The sequence below is a fragment of the Delphinus delphis genome, chromosome 10, assembly GCF_949987515.2.
Source record: "Delphinus delphis chromosome 10, mDelDel1.2, whole genome shotgun sequence".
Lineage (NCBI taxonomy): Eukaryota > Metazoa > Chordata > Mammalia > Artiodactyla > Delphinidae > Delphinus > Delphinus delphis.
The window spans coordinates 75,212,494-75,226,702 of NC_082692.2; the positions used below are offsets into that span (position 1 = coordinate 75,212,494).

The following is a 14,209-nucleotide window of genomic DNA, read 5'->3' on the forward strand; positions in this document are numbered from 1 at the left end:
TCTACTCCTCCACACCCATTTGAGATATGTTTGTTATTGACACTGCAGTCTAGAGAGATTAAGCAACTTGTCCATAGTCACATGGTCAGTTGTCCAGTGACAAACAATGTGGTCACTTGCAAACACCCATTTGATTAAGAAAACAAAAGGTAGTTCTTACCTGTCAGTCTTGCACAAAGGATGTGAGGCTCTGAGGGGGAGCAGAATACACTATACCCTCCCACCCCCACCCCCCAAAACACACCACTTGGTATGTAGATTATTTTGAGCTGAAGACAATCAACAGAGTTAGAAAGAGCTGTTTACCTTCCCCTTAACTGCCTAAAAGAATTTAGATAGAGGATCTGTACTAGGAAGAGAGCTAATATCAAAGATAACTTTTTATATTAGAAAGACTTCTCTGCATGGCGTGGCTAACAGTTGTTCACCAAACATCTGTTCTTCTCATCTTGCTGTGATTCATCTTCCTCCCCTTTGAATCCCTAGATCCCTACTCCCTTCTCCTTAGCTCAGAAGGGCATATAAGTCTTAATTGTCTGCCTTTTGGTCTCACATCTTTGGGGCTCCTGTATGCAGAAAATTTATTTTTCTTCTGTTAATCTGTTTGGTGTCAATTTAATTATTAGACCAACCAAAGAACCTAGAAGAGAGGAAGGGGAATGTTTACAGCCCATACAGCTCAAAGATAAGATCCTTTTGAGTATGGAGCTAAAACTTTAAATTATTACCAAATCAATGTTTTTGATAATTTCTATTGTGACTATTATGCAGGAATCTAATTTCAAAAACTTCATTAGAGTTACAAACTTAACCATTAAGAGAAGGATTAACATGACTTTCTTTAGTGAATTAAAATTGACTTCTGGGTGCTGATACAAGGGTAAGACAATATCACAATGACTGTACCTGCAAGGAAGTAAAATGCTAAGTTCTTTAGTTAAAAAAAGACAAGGGAAAAAAAAGGAATGCAATACTCAAAGTCTGAATGAAACCAGTATATATACTCATTCCTGGATTAATGTGAATGTTCATCTGCCAACTGAAAAGTATAATGAACAGCTATTGTTCCTGCCTATCTAAACTCCCTTCCTGTAGGGTTGGATTTCTCCACCCCAGCACTATTGACATTTTGCATCAGATAATTCCAGGTTGTGGAGTGCTATCCTTTGCATTGTAGATATGTATGCCCTCCACCCATTAGACGCCAGTAACACCACCTCTCCAGTCATGACAGGCAAAAATGTCTCCAGATGTTGCTAAATGTCTCCAGATGGTGGTGGGTGGCAAGGGGACAAATCAATTCCTGGTGAGAACCACTGCTTTAAGAGAAAACCCCTCTTTGCTGCACTGGCCAGCCTGCCATTCACATCATATGCCTAGTAGTTACTTAGACCTCAGTAATCTCCTGGCCAGAGCCTTCCCAATGTCCACCAATCTGTCCTGCTGAGGGCACAAGTTGCCAGCTCTTCATCTCCAGAACTTGTCCTTTAATCCCATATTCTACCCAGCATCCTCTCAAACCTCATTTCTTTTTTTTCCTAGCTAAGTTATGCAAAGCATACAACTATAACAACCAAAGAAATCTACCTGATAAAAAGCTAAGTAGATAGGCTTCCCTGGTGGCACAGTGGTTAAGAATCCACCTGCCAATGCAGGGAACACGGGTTCGGGCCCTGGTCCGGGAAGATTCCACATGATGCGGAGCAGCTGAGCCCATGCACCACAACTACTGAGCCTGCGCTCTAGAGCCCGCGAGCCACAACTGCTGAGCCCGCATGCTGCAGCAACTAAAGCCTGCAGGCCCTAGAGCCTGTGCTCTGCAACAAGAGAAGCCACCGCAATGAGAAGCCCACACACCGCAACAGAGAGTAGCCCCCGCTCACCACAACTAGAGAAAAGACCGCCCACAGCAACAAAGACCCAATGCAGCCAAAATTAAAAATAAATAAACTTTTTAAAAAAAGCTAAGTAGAGGGCTTCCCCGGTGGCACAGTGGTTGAGAGTCTGCCTGCCGATGCAGGGAACACGGATTCGTGGCCCCGTCCGGGAAGATCCCACATGCTGCAGAGAGGCTAGGCCCGTAAGCCATGGCCGCTGAGCCTGCGCGTCCGGAGCCTGTGCTCCGCAACGGGAGAGGCCACAACAGTGAGAGGCCTGCGTACCACAAAAAAAAAAAAAAAAGCTAAGTAGAAAATAATTGTTTTCATTCATGTTGGTAAAAAAATAATAATGTATTTGTTGTATATTAATAGTAGAATAAGGCAGGAACATAGAATCACACACCCCCCATAACAAACTAACAAAACTAGTAAGGAAATAGCATTTTTAAAGGCTAAAATTTTACCAGCAGCTATAAAACCAGCAAAGTGCTATGAGCTGCTGCTAGAAATTTTTAAACTATAAGCTAAGAAAAGAAAATGAAGTTCTGGTAAAGTTATCTCCTTAATTCTTCCTACCCCAGCCCTACATACACCTAGAGGCAACACTAAAGAAAAAAAATAGACAGAATTCTAAGAATTCTCAAAAATACCCTAAAATTTGTAAAGGTACAGACGGAGAGAAGGGGAGTGATTAGAAAACCTGGACAAATTCAAGGAATACAGCTTTATTACAGAAGCTCCTACATATCATTTTAAGACCTTATCAGGAGGATGGGGCCAAGCTTTTCTGGAGCTAAGGGACGACTGTGGCTCTGAGGTAGCCCTGGAGATATAAACAAAACAAAACAAAACAAAAAAAACCTGGTTCTTGCCTGGCACACAGTTCAATCGAGGAGGAGACATAAGAAGAAACAAATATGGCACAGTGTTTGAAATAACATAATAACATATATGTTTTTACAAGAATAATCTTCTGGCCAAAGTTTTTTCCAGGCAGTAAGGCTGATGAGTAGAATAGAGGAGACATCATGGACTGGAAAAAATACTTGACTTATTATCCAGAACAACAAAGCACATGGAGAAACAATAGCAGAGGAGATTAACAGCGCCACTTAAAGGAGCTCCAGAGACGGGAGCGAGCCGCGACTATCAGTACGGACACCAGAGACGGGCATGAGACGCTAAAGCTGCTGCTGCCGCCACCAAGAAGCCTGTGCGCGAGCACAGGTCACTCTCCACACCTGCCCTCCCGGGAGCCTGTGCAGCCCGCCACAGCCAGGTTTCCGTGATTCAGGGACAACTTCCCCGGGAGAACGCACGGCGCGCCTCAGGCTGGTGCAATGTCACGCCGGCCTCTGCCGCCGCAGGCTCGTCCCACATCCGTACCCCTCCCTCCCCGCGGCCTAAGAGAGCCAGAGCCCCCGAATTAGCGGCTCCTTTAACCCCGTCCTGTCTGAGCGAAGAACAGACAGCCTCTGGCGACCTACACGCAGAGGCGGGGCCAGATCCAAACCTGAACCCCAGGAGCTGTGTGAACAAAGAAGAGAAAGGGAAATGTCTCCTAGCAGCCTCAGGAGCAGCGGATTAAAATCTCCACAATCAACATGATATGCCCTGCATCTGTGGAATACCTGAATAGACAACGAATCATCCCAAATTGAGGAGAAGGACTTTGGGAGCAAAGATATATATATATATATTTTTTCCCTTTCTCTCTTTTTGTGAGTGTGTATAAGTATGTGTCTGTGTGAGATTTTGTCTCTATAGCTTTGCTTTCACCATTTGTCCTAGGGTTCTGTCGGTCCTTTTTTTTACATTAAAAATTTTTTTCTTAATAATTATTTTTTATTTTAATAACTTTATTTTGTTTTATCTTACTTTATCTTATTTTATTTTATCTTCTTCCTCCCTCCCTCCCTCCCTCTCTCTCTCTCTCTCTCTTTCTTTCTTTCTATTTTTTCTCCCTTTTATTCTGAGCCATGGGGATGAAAGGCTCATGGTGCTCCAGCCAGGCTTCAGGGCTGTGCCTCTGAGAGGGGACAGCCAAGTTCAGTAGACTGGTCCACAAGAGACCTCCCAGCTCCACGTAATATCAAACGGCAAAAATCTCCCAGACATCTCCATCTCAACACCAAGACCCAGCTCCACTCAACGACCAGCAAGCTACAGGGCTGGACACCCTGTGCCAAACAACTAGCAAGACAGGAACACAACCCCATCCATTAGCAGGGAGGCTGCCTAAAATCATAATAAGGCGACAGACACCCCAAAACACACAACCAGACGTGGACCTGCCCACCAGAAAGACAAGATCAAGCCTCATCCACCAGAACACAGGCACTATTCCCCTCTACCAGGAACCCTACACAACACACTGAACCACCCTTAGCCACTGAGGACAGAAACCAAAAACAACGAAAACTATGAACATGCAGCCTACGAAAAGGAGACCCCAAACACGGTAAGTTAAGCAAAATGAGAAGAGAGAAAAACACACAGCACATGAAGGAGCAAGGCAACAACCCACCGGACTTAACAAATGAAGAGGAAACAGGCAGTCTACCTGAAAAAGAATTCAGAATACTGATAGGAAAGATGATACAAAATCTTGGAAATAGAAGAGAGAAAATACAAGAAACGTTTAAGGGCTTCCCTGGTGGTGCAGTGGTTGAGAGTCCGCCTGCCGATGCAGGGGACACAGGCTCGTGCCCCGGTCCAGGAAGATCCCACATGCCGAGGAGCGGCTAGGCCCGTGAGCCATGGCCGCTGAGCCTGCACGTCCGAAGCCTGTGCTCTGCAACGGGAGAGGCCACAACAGTGAGAGGCCCGCGTACCACAAAAAAAATAAATAAATAAAAAATAAAAAGAAACGTTTAACAAGGACCTAGAGGAACTAAAGAGCAAACAAACAGTGATGAACAACAAAATAAATGAAATTAAAAATTCTCTAGAAGGGATCAAGAGCAGAATAACTGAGGCAGAGGAACAGGTAAGTGACCTGGAAGATTAAATAGTGGAAATAACTACTGCAGAGCAGAATAAAGAAAAAAGAATGAAAAGAATTGAGGACAGTCTCAGAGACGTCTGGAACAACATGAAATGCACCAACATTCGACTTATAGCGGTCCCAGAAGAAGAAGAGAAAAAGAAAGGGACTGAGAAAATATTTGAAGAGATTACAGTTGAAAACTTCCCTAATATATGAAAGGAAATAGTAAATCAAGTCCAGGAAGCACGGAGAGTCCTATACAGGATAAATCCAAGGAGAAACACAACAAGACACATATTAATCCCAGTATCAAAACTTAAATACAAAGAAAAAAAATTAAAAGCAGCAAGGCAAAAACAACAAATAACATACAAGGGAATCCACATAAGGTTAACAGCTAACCTTACAGCAGAAACTCTGCAAGCCAGAAGGGAGTGGCAGGACATATTTAAAGTGATGAAGGAGAAGAACCTACAACCAAGATTACGCTACTCAGCAAGGATCTCATTCAGATTTGATGGAGAAGTTAAAACCTTTACAGACAAGCAAAAGCTAAGAGAATTCAGCACCACCAAACCAGCTTTACAACAAATGCTAAAGGAACTTCTCTAGGCAGGAAACACAAGAGAAGGAAAACACCTACAATAACAAACCAAAAACAATTAAGAAAATGGTAATAGGAACATGCATATCAATAATTACCTTAAATCTAAACGGATTAAATGCTCCAACCAAAAGACACAGACTGGCTGAATGGATACAAAAACAAGACCCATATATATGCTGTCTACAAGAGACCCACTTCAGACCTAGGGACACATACAGACTGAAAGTGAGGGAATGGGAAAAGATATTCCATGCAAATGGAAATCAAAAGAAAGCTGGAATAGCAATTCTCATATCCGACAAAATAGACTTTAAAATAAAGACTATTACAAGAGACAAAGAAGGACACTACATAATGATCAAGGGATCAATCCAGGAAGAAGATATAACAATTGTAAATATTTATGCACCCAACATAGGAGCACCTCAATACATAAGGCAAATACTAACAGCCATAAGGGGAAATCAACAGTAACACAATCATAGTAGGGGACTTTAACACCCCACTTTCACCAATGGACAGATCATCCAAAATGAAAACAAATAAGGAAACACAAGCCTTAAATGATATATTAAACAAGATGGACTTAATTGATATTTATAGGATATTCCATCCAAAAACAGCAGAATACAGTTTCTTCTCAAGTGTTCATGGAACATTCTCAAGGATAGATCATATCTTGGGATACAAATGAAGCCTCGGTAAATTTAAGAAAATTGAAATCGTATCAAGCATCTTTTCTGACCACAATGCTATGAAACTAGGTATCAATTACAGGGAAAAAGTCTGTAAAAATACAAACAAACACATGGAGGCTAAACAATACACTACTTAATAACCAAGAGATCACTGAAGAAATCAAAGAGGAAATCAAAAAATACCTTGAAACAAATGACAATGAGAGCATGATGACGCAAAACCTATGGGATGCAGCAAAAGCAGTTGAAGAGGAAAGTTCATAGCAATACAATCATACCTTAAGAAAGAAGAAACATCTCAAATAAACAACCTAACCTTACACCTAAAGCAGTTAGAGAAAGAATAACAAAATAACACCAAAGTTAGCAGAAGGAAAGAAATCATAAAGATCAGACCAAAAATAAATGAAAAAGAAAGGAAGGAAACGATAGCAAAGATCAATAAAACTACAAGCTGGTTCTTTGAGAAGATAAACAAAACTGATAAACCATTAGCCAGACTCATCAAGAAAAAAAGGGAGAAGACTCAAATCAATAGAATTAGAAATGAAAAAGGAGAAGTAACAACTGACACTGCAGAAATACAAAGGATCATGAGAGATTACTACAAGCAACTCTATGCCAATAAAATGGACAATCTGGAAGAAATGGACAAATTCTTAGAAATGCACAGCGTTCTGAGATTGAACCAGGAAGAAATAGAAAATATGAACAGACCAATCACAAGCAATGAAATTGAAACCGTGATTAAAAATCTTCCAACAAACAAAAGCCCGGGACCAGATGGCTACACAGGCGAATCCATCAAACATTTAGAGAAGAGCTAACACCTATCCTTCTCAAATTCTTCCAAAATATAGCAGAGGGAGGAACACTCTCAAACTCATTCTACGAGGCCACCATCACCCTGATACCAAAACCAGACAAAGATGTCACAAAGAAAGAAAACTACAAGCCAATATCACTGATGAACATAGATGCAAAAATCCTCAACAAAATACTAGCAAACAGAATCCAACAGCACATTAAAAGGATCATACACCATGATCAAGTGGGGTTTATTCCAGGAATGCAAGGAATCTTCAATATATGCAAATCAATCAATGTGATACACCATATTAACAAATTGAAGGAGAAAACCCATATGATCATCTCAATAGATGCAGAGAAAGCTTTTGACAAAATTCAACACCCATTTATGATAAAAACCCTCCAGAAAGTAGGCATAGAGGGAACTTTCCTCAACATAATAAAGGCCATATATGACAAACCCACAGTCAACATCATCCCTAAAGGTGAAAAACTGAAACCATTTCCACTAAGATCAGGAACAAGACAAGGTTGCCCCCTCTCACCACTATTATTCAACATAGTTTTGGAAGTCTTAGCTACAGCAATCAGAGAAGATAAAGAATTAAAAGGAATCCAAATTGTAAAAGAAGAAGTAAAGCTGTCACTGTTTGCAGATGACATGGTACTCTACATAGAGAATCCTAAAGATGCTACCAGAAAGCTACTAGAGCTAATCAATGAATCTGGTAAAGTACCAGGATACAAAATTAATGCACAGAAATCTCTAGCATTTCTATACACTAATGATGAAAAATCTGAAAGTGAAATTAAGAAGACATTCCCATTTACCATTGCAAGAAAAAGAATAAAATATCTAGGAATAAACCTACCTAAGGAGACAAAAGACCTTTATGCAGAAAATTATAAGGCACTGATGAAAGAAATTAAAGATGATAGAAATAGGGCTTCACTGGTGGCGCGGTGGTTGAGGGTCTGCCTGCCAATGCAGGGGACACAGGTTCATGCCCCAGTCCAGGAAGTTCCCACATGCCATGAAGTGGCTGGGCCCGTGAGACATGGCCGTTGGGTCTGCACGTCCGGAGCCTGTGCTCCGCAGCAGGAGAGGCCACAACAGTGAGAGGCCCGCGTACCGCAAAAGAAAAAAAAAAAAAAAAAGATGATAGAAACAGATGGAGAGATATACCATGTTCTTGGATTGGAAGAATCTATATTGTGAAAATGACTCTACTATCCAAAGCAATCTACAGATTTAATGCAATCCTTATCAAACTACCAGTGGCATTTTTCACAGAACTAGAAAAGAAATTTTCACAATTTGTACGGAAACACAAAAGACCCCAAAAGCCAAAGTAATCATCAGAAAGAAAAACGGAGCTGGAGGAATCCAGCTCCCTGACTTCAGACTATACTACAAAGCTACAGTAATCAAGACAGTATGGTACTGGCACAAAAACAGAAATATAGATCAATGGAACAGGATAGAAAGCCCAGAGAGAAACCCACACACCTATGGTCACCCTATCTTTGATAAAGGAGGCAAGAATATACCATGAAGAAAAGACAGCCTCTTCAATAAGTGGTGCTGGGAAAACTGGACAGCTACATGTAAAAGTATGATATTAGAACACTCCCTAACACCATACACAAAAATAAACTCAAAATGGATTAAAGACCTAAATGTAAGGCCAGACACTATCAAACCCTTACAGGAAAACATAGGCAGAACACTCTATGACATAAATCACAAGATCCTTTTTGACCCGCCTCCTAAAGAAATGGAAATAAAACAAAAATAAACAAATGGGACCTAATGAAACTTCAAAGCTTTTGCACAGCAAAGGAAACCATAAACAAGACCAAAAGACAACCCTCAGAATGGGAGAAAATATTTGCAAATGAAGCAACTGACAAAGGATTAATCTCCAAAATTTACAGGCAGCTCATGCAGCTCAATATCAAAAAAACAAACAACCCAATCCAGAAATGGGCAGAAGACCTAAATAGACATTTCTCCAAAGAACATATACAGATTGCCAACAAACACATGAATGAATGCTCAACATCATTAATCATTAGAGAAATGGAAATCAAAACTACAATGCGATATCATCTCACACCAGTCAGAATGGCCATTATCCAAAAATCTACAAACAATAAATGCTGGAGAGGGTGTGGAGAAAAGGGAACTCTCATACACTGTTGGTGGGAATGTAAATTGATACAGCCAATATGGAGAACAGTATGGAGGTTCCTTAAAAAACTAAAATTAGACCTACCATACGACCCAGCAATCCCACTACTGGGCATATACCCTGAGAAAACCATAATTCAAAACGACTCATGTACCAAAATGTTCATTGCAGCACTATTTACAATAGCCAGGACATGGAAGCAACCTAAGTGTCTGTCAACGGATGAATGGATAAAGAAGATGTGGCACATATATACACTGGAATATTACTCAGCGATTAAAAAAGAAATGGAATTGAGTTATTTGTAGTGAGGTGGGTGGACCTAGAGTCATATAGAGTGAAGTAAGTCAGAAAGAGAAAAACAAGTACCGTATGCCAACACATATATATGGAATCTAAGAAAAAAAAAATGGTCATGAAGAATCTAGGGGCAAGATGGTAATAAAGACACAGATCTTCTAGAGAATGGACTTGAGGATATGGGGAGGGGGAAGGGTAAGCTGTGACAAAGTGAGAGAGTGGCATGGACATATATACACTACCAAATGTAAAATAGGTAGCTAGTGGGAAGCAGCCGCATAGCACAGGGAGATCAGCTCGGTGCTTTGTGACCACATAGAGGGGTGGGATAGGGAGGGTGGGAGGGAGGGAGATGCAAGAGGGAAGACATATGGGAACATATGTATGTGTATAACTGATTCATTTTGTTATAAAGCAGAAACTAACACACCATTGTAAAGCAATTATACTCCAATAAAGATGTTAAAAAAAAAAGAAAGAAAAAGACCTTATCAAGACTGCCAGTACATACTATAGATTTTCCTGGTATGAAAAGATGCCCCCTCTGGGCAGATCAATTAGAAAATGGCATCCCCTCCTCTGGGCTGAGGCAGCCGTGCACCAGGCACACTCTTTGTGAGCAGAGTGAAGACTGGAGTTTAGTCCCTACTCCATCCCCTCAACCAGGTGTCCTTTTGCAGAAACAACCTGCAGGACATTTCATGGCAGCCCTGTCAACAGAGGCAGAAGGAACACCGGAACTTGCTGATTTGCAGTGCAACATGGCCAGTGAGGGGATGTGTTAAAGCCCATACGAGTGGGAACAATGAGGGTTGAGGAATAGGCCCAGGGACAGGATACTTAATAGGATCATAGAGCAGAGTTCCCGTCCCCCCGGCATGAAGTGTGCTCTGCTCCACCACAGCTTTCCTGTCCCACATCTCTACAATGTTTATTGCAGTGGCTTTGAAGTTTTAAAATGTACGAGAATCACCTGGAACGCTTATGGAAACAAAGATTACTGGGCCTCATCTCCAGAGTTTCTGACTTAATTAGGGTGAGTTGGGGCCAAGAATTCCCTTCATTAATTGATGCTGCTGGTCCCAGGCCCACACTGTGAAAATCAATCTTTAGAAAAATAGGTAGAAAACAGCATTCAGTTCTCGAACAATGGCTCAGAATGGTGAAGGCAAACTAGTCCCAAATAATTTGAAAAGGGATCAAGGAAGATCCACTCACATCACTTCAGAAAAAAAAGAAGAAAAGAAAAAACAGAAACGTACCTATCTTAATAGTGAGTGGGACAAAAAGAGAAGGCATGACCACCATGCAGACATACTATGTGATGGAGAGGATGGACAGGTGAGGGTGGAGAGGAATATAACACACAGGACAGATGAAGAACTCAGCTGGAAGAAAATATAACTCAAGGAACAGAAACAAATACCCAATGAGTATTCTTTAATATTAAAGAGCTTAATAAGAATATTCAATAGAAGTTCGAAGTGGAGAATGTACAAGGAAATTCCAGAGCTAAGGACACACTGAAAAATATTATGTACCACTGAAGATCTCTTAAGTAAAAAAAAGAGAACTAGAGAAAAAAAAAGAGAACTAGAAAAAAGTCAAAGCTAAAAACCAAATTTACAGAATGACAGAGAAATTCAAAATAATTATAATGAATACTTAAGGAAAAGGCAAGGAACTTGTTAAAGCAAACAGAAAACACATTACAGTGGAAGACAGATAAAGGAACACAACAAAAATATTATTCGTGTCCCCTGAAACAGTGGACCAGAAAAAGAAAACTGAGTTATCACACAGAAACATTTCCCTAGAAGAGAAAGAACTAAATACACAGATGAAAATGACATATAATACTGAGAAAAAAATGAAACAATCAGTATTAAAATACCCTAATTAACCTATTACACATCGATAAAACTAGAGTTATTCCAGCATCTAAGAAGAAAGCGAGTCAATTCCAATAGGGAAAAAGAATCAGCCTGGCCTCATACTTTCCACAGCAACATCCAATCTCTGAAAATCATGCAGCAAAATCTGTAACCTTCAGAGGGAAAGAGAAGGTGTCCTGAGAATGCCATATCAGCCAGGTTGTTATTCAACTATAAAAGCAGTAGGCAAATATTCTGAAAAGTGAAAAACCTAAGAAAATAGAACTCTCATGAGACTTCCTTAGAAAAAAATCTTGATGAAGAAAGTTATCCAACGAAGAGAAAAGTCAAAATAAATAATTCTGGGATGTACAAACCACAGTAACAAGACTAGTAATGAGCAGTGGGTGCAAAGAAAAATAGAACCAGAACTAAACAAATGGGAGAATTACATTTGCAAAACAATGAGGATGCTATAAACCCATCAGAGTAAATATAATGTAAGCAACAAAGCTGGAAGGTAGTGACAGAGGAAGCTGGACGAAAGGAATTACTTCTGAGTTTCTCCCATTCTTATAAGGTTAATTCTTACTATCTACCTATTTTTCTATTTTCCTGTCTGTATATGTATATTAGGAGATGCTCTTTAACTATTCACAGCGAATATTTCTGGGAGGTAGGATTTAGGATGTGTTTCTTTTTTATAATTTTCTGAATTGCTTACATTTTCCATGATGAGCATAAGTTACTTATAAAAACAGATAATCATCACTCTAAAATGAATACATAAAATATGATGCTACTTTTCTGACTTACTGAGTATAAGTGAATTTTTTCTATGACCATACATCTCGAAGTACCTCTGAATAAAGCATCATTCTGAAAACTCATCCTCATTGTAAAGTACCCTAGAAGGAAATGGTATACAAGAATGAACAGAATGGAGCCAACGCAATCACCCTGGAAGATGCTGTGTTTTATTTTCTTAAACAAATCTCTGGCTTCTGCTCCTGTAACTAGCAGTATCTAACGTTACTGAGTGCCTACAATGGTGCTAGGCAATATATTAACATACTTTATAAATATTTCATTATTTAATCCACAAAGTAACTATAAGGTGATTCTAGTAATAATGATGATGATGAGAGTAATAGCAGCTCAGATTTATCGAGTGCCTACTATGTGCTTAATGCTGTTCCAAGTGATTTGTATGTAGCAACAATTTTAAGTGGGACGTCCTTATTACCATAGGAGCCATTGGTTAGTAGAAGAGAAAATCATCAAGGTTAGCTTTTAGAAAAGCAGGATTTACATTAGTATATGTATTTAAAGAAACTGCACGGGTGAACCTGATCCTGTGTGGAGAGAAAACACAAAGAAAGAAAGCTGGCAGAATTATGGAACTAACTGAATACTGTTGGCCACAAAAGTGAGAGGAATCAAGACTATAGTAGGACTCTGACACTGTAGGTACAAAGACCTTGGTTAACTTCTGGTTGTCCTGGAAACAGGATTCCAATAATTACAATGAGATAAAACCACATGCTAATAAAGAAAACAGTAATTAGAGTTGGGGCCACACAGAGAGACCAATTCCATCTTAGGAGACGATCCAAAAGGAGCTTAAGATGTATTTTTGCCACAAATAATTAAGTCCTGAAGAGGAAGAATGTGGTTTAAGTATGAAAGGGTCAGGTTAAAATGACATGCTCAAGAGTACTGCTATTCTGAGTGTTGCTTCTCCTAGCAGCTCTGACCAAGTAATTGCAGGTAGCAAATTATGGAGGTACATATAGCCCTATTCCACTCATCAGCTTCTCCTCCTTGTAGGGAGCAGCATAGAGTAAGAATCAAGGAGTGGCATGCCTTTGGTGTCCTATGTGATGAGCCAAAGGATTGAGGAGACCTCTGCTCACTCTCCCTCCCCCTACTATTGCCCAGGAGGTCTGGATCTATGCAGGATGGAGAATAAATCAAGAACCAACAAGTTCATTTAATCCTCACAACATCCTTAGGAATTACATTGTTATCATCATCCCCATTTCACAGATTTCACAATTACTGGGAGGAACAGTAATCAGAGGGTAAGTGATCTATCTGCAGCCTATTCGAAACAAGAGCTTTCTGACTTTATTCAGACTCCCCTCTGTTTTCCTGTGATTCCTCCCTTCTCTAAAACTTTCTAGGTGTTTTTGTTGTTGTTGTAGATTTCTATTCTTTTGTATGTACCTTTGTTCTTACCTAAAGTAAGGATTCTGTACTCAAACACACACACACACACACACACACACAATAGCACACACAATAAACAAGAAAGAAAGATGATTTTCCCCCAATAGTCATGGCCATAAACTGAAAGCTTAGGCTATATAGCTTAATATGGTTTGGTTTGGTTCAGTTCTAGGGAGCTGGCTCTGTAAATTAAAGGTGTGATCCCTTGAAACCACTAGGATAAAAGTGATTTGAAATCATACCACTGACAGTCATAATAGAAACAAATGCCTACTTACCACTCACAGCTCACCTCTGGTGAGAACAAATCAATAGAGTGAAATGCTTTCAGCTTCTCAGAGAAAGGTTCCACCTGACAGATACCAGGAGATCAAATATTCACACTGCTTAGGACCAAGAAGTATATGGATTAGGACATGTTTGAGAAGGCAGTGGGAGAAGACACAGTATAGAACCCAACCGTGTGAGGCCTCTGGTCGCTATTCCTTTATTTATCTTTCAATTTGTTCATCTCCTTGTCCCTATGCTGTGTGTTTAAACTCCAGTAATAAAAGACAAGGTCCCTGCAACAAGGAGCTCTTGGTCCAGTGGGAAACAGTATGATTTTTATTTATGTTCTGCTAC

General features: G+C 40.1%; 1 protein-coding gene across 27 annotated transcripts in view; it reads right to left on the minus strand.

The window, feature by feature from the left end:
• Positions 1-14,209, minus strand: part of FHIT (fragile histidine triad diadenosine triphosphatase) — a 1,444,513-nt gene that overhangs the window by 830,187 nt on the left and 600,117 nt on the right. The window lies entirely within an intron of this gene.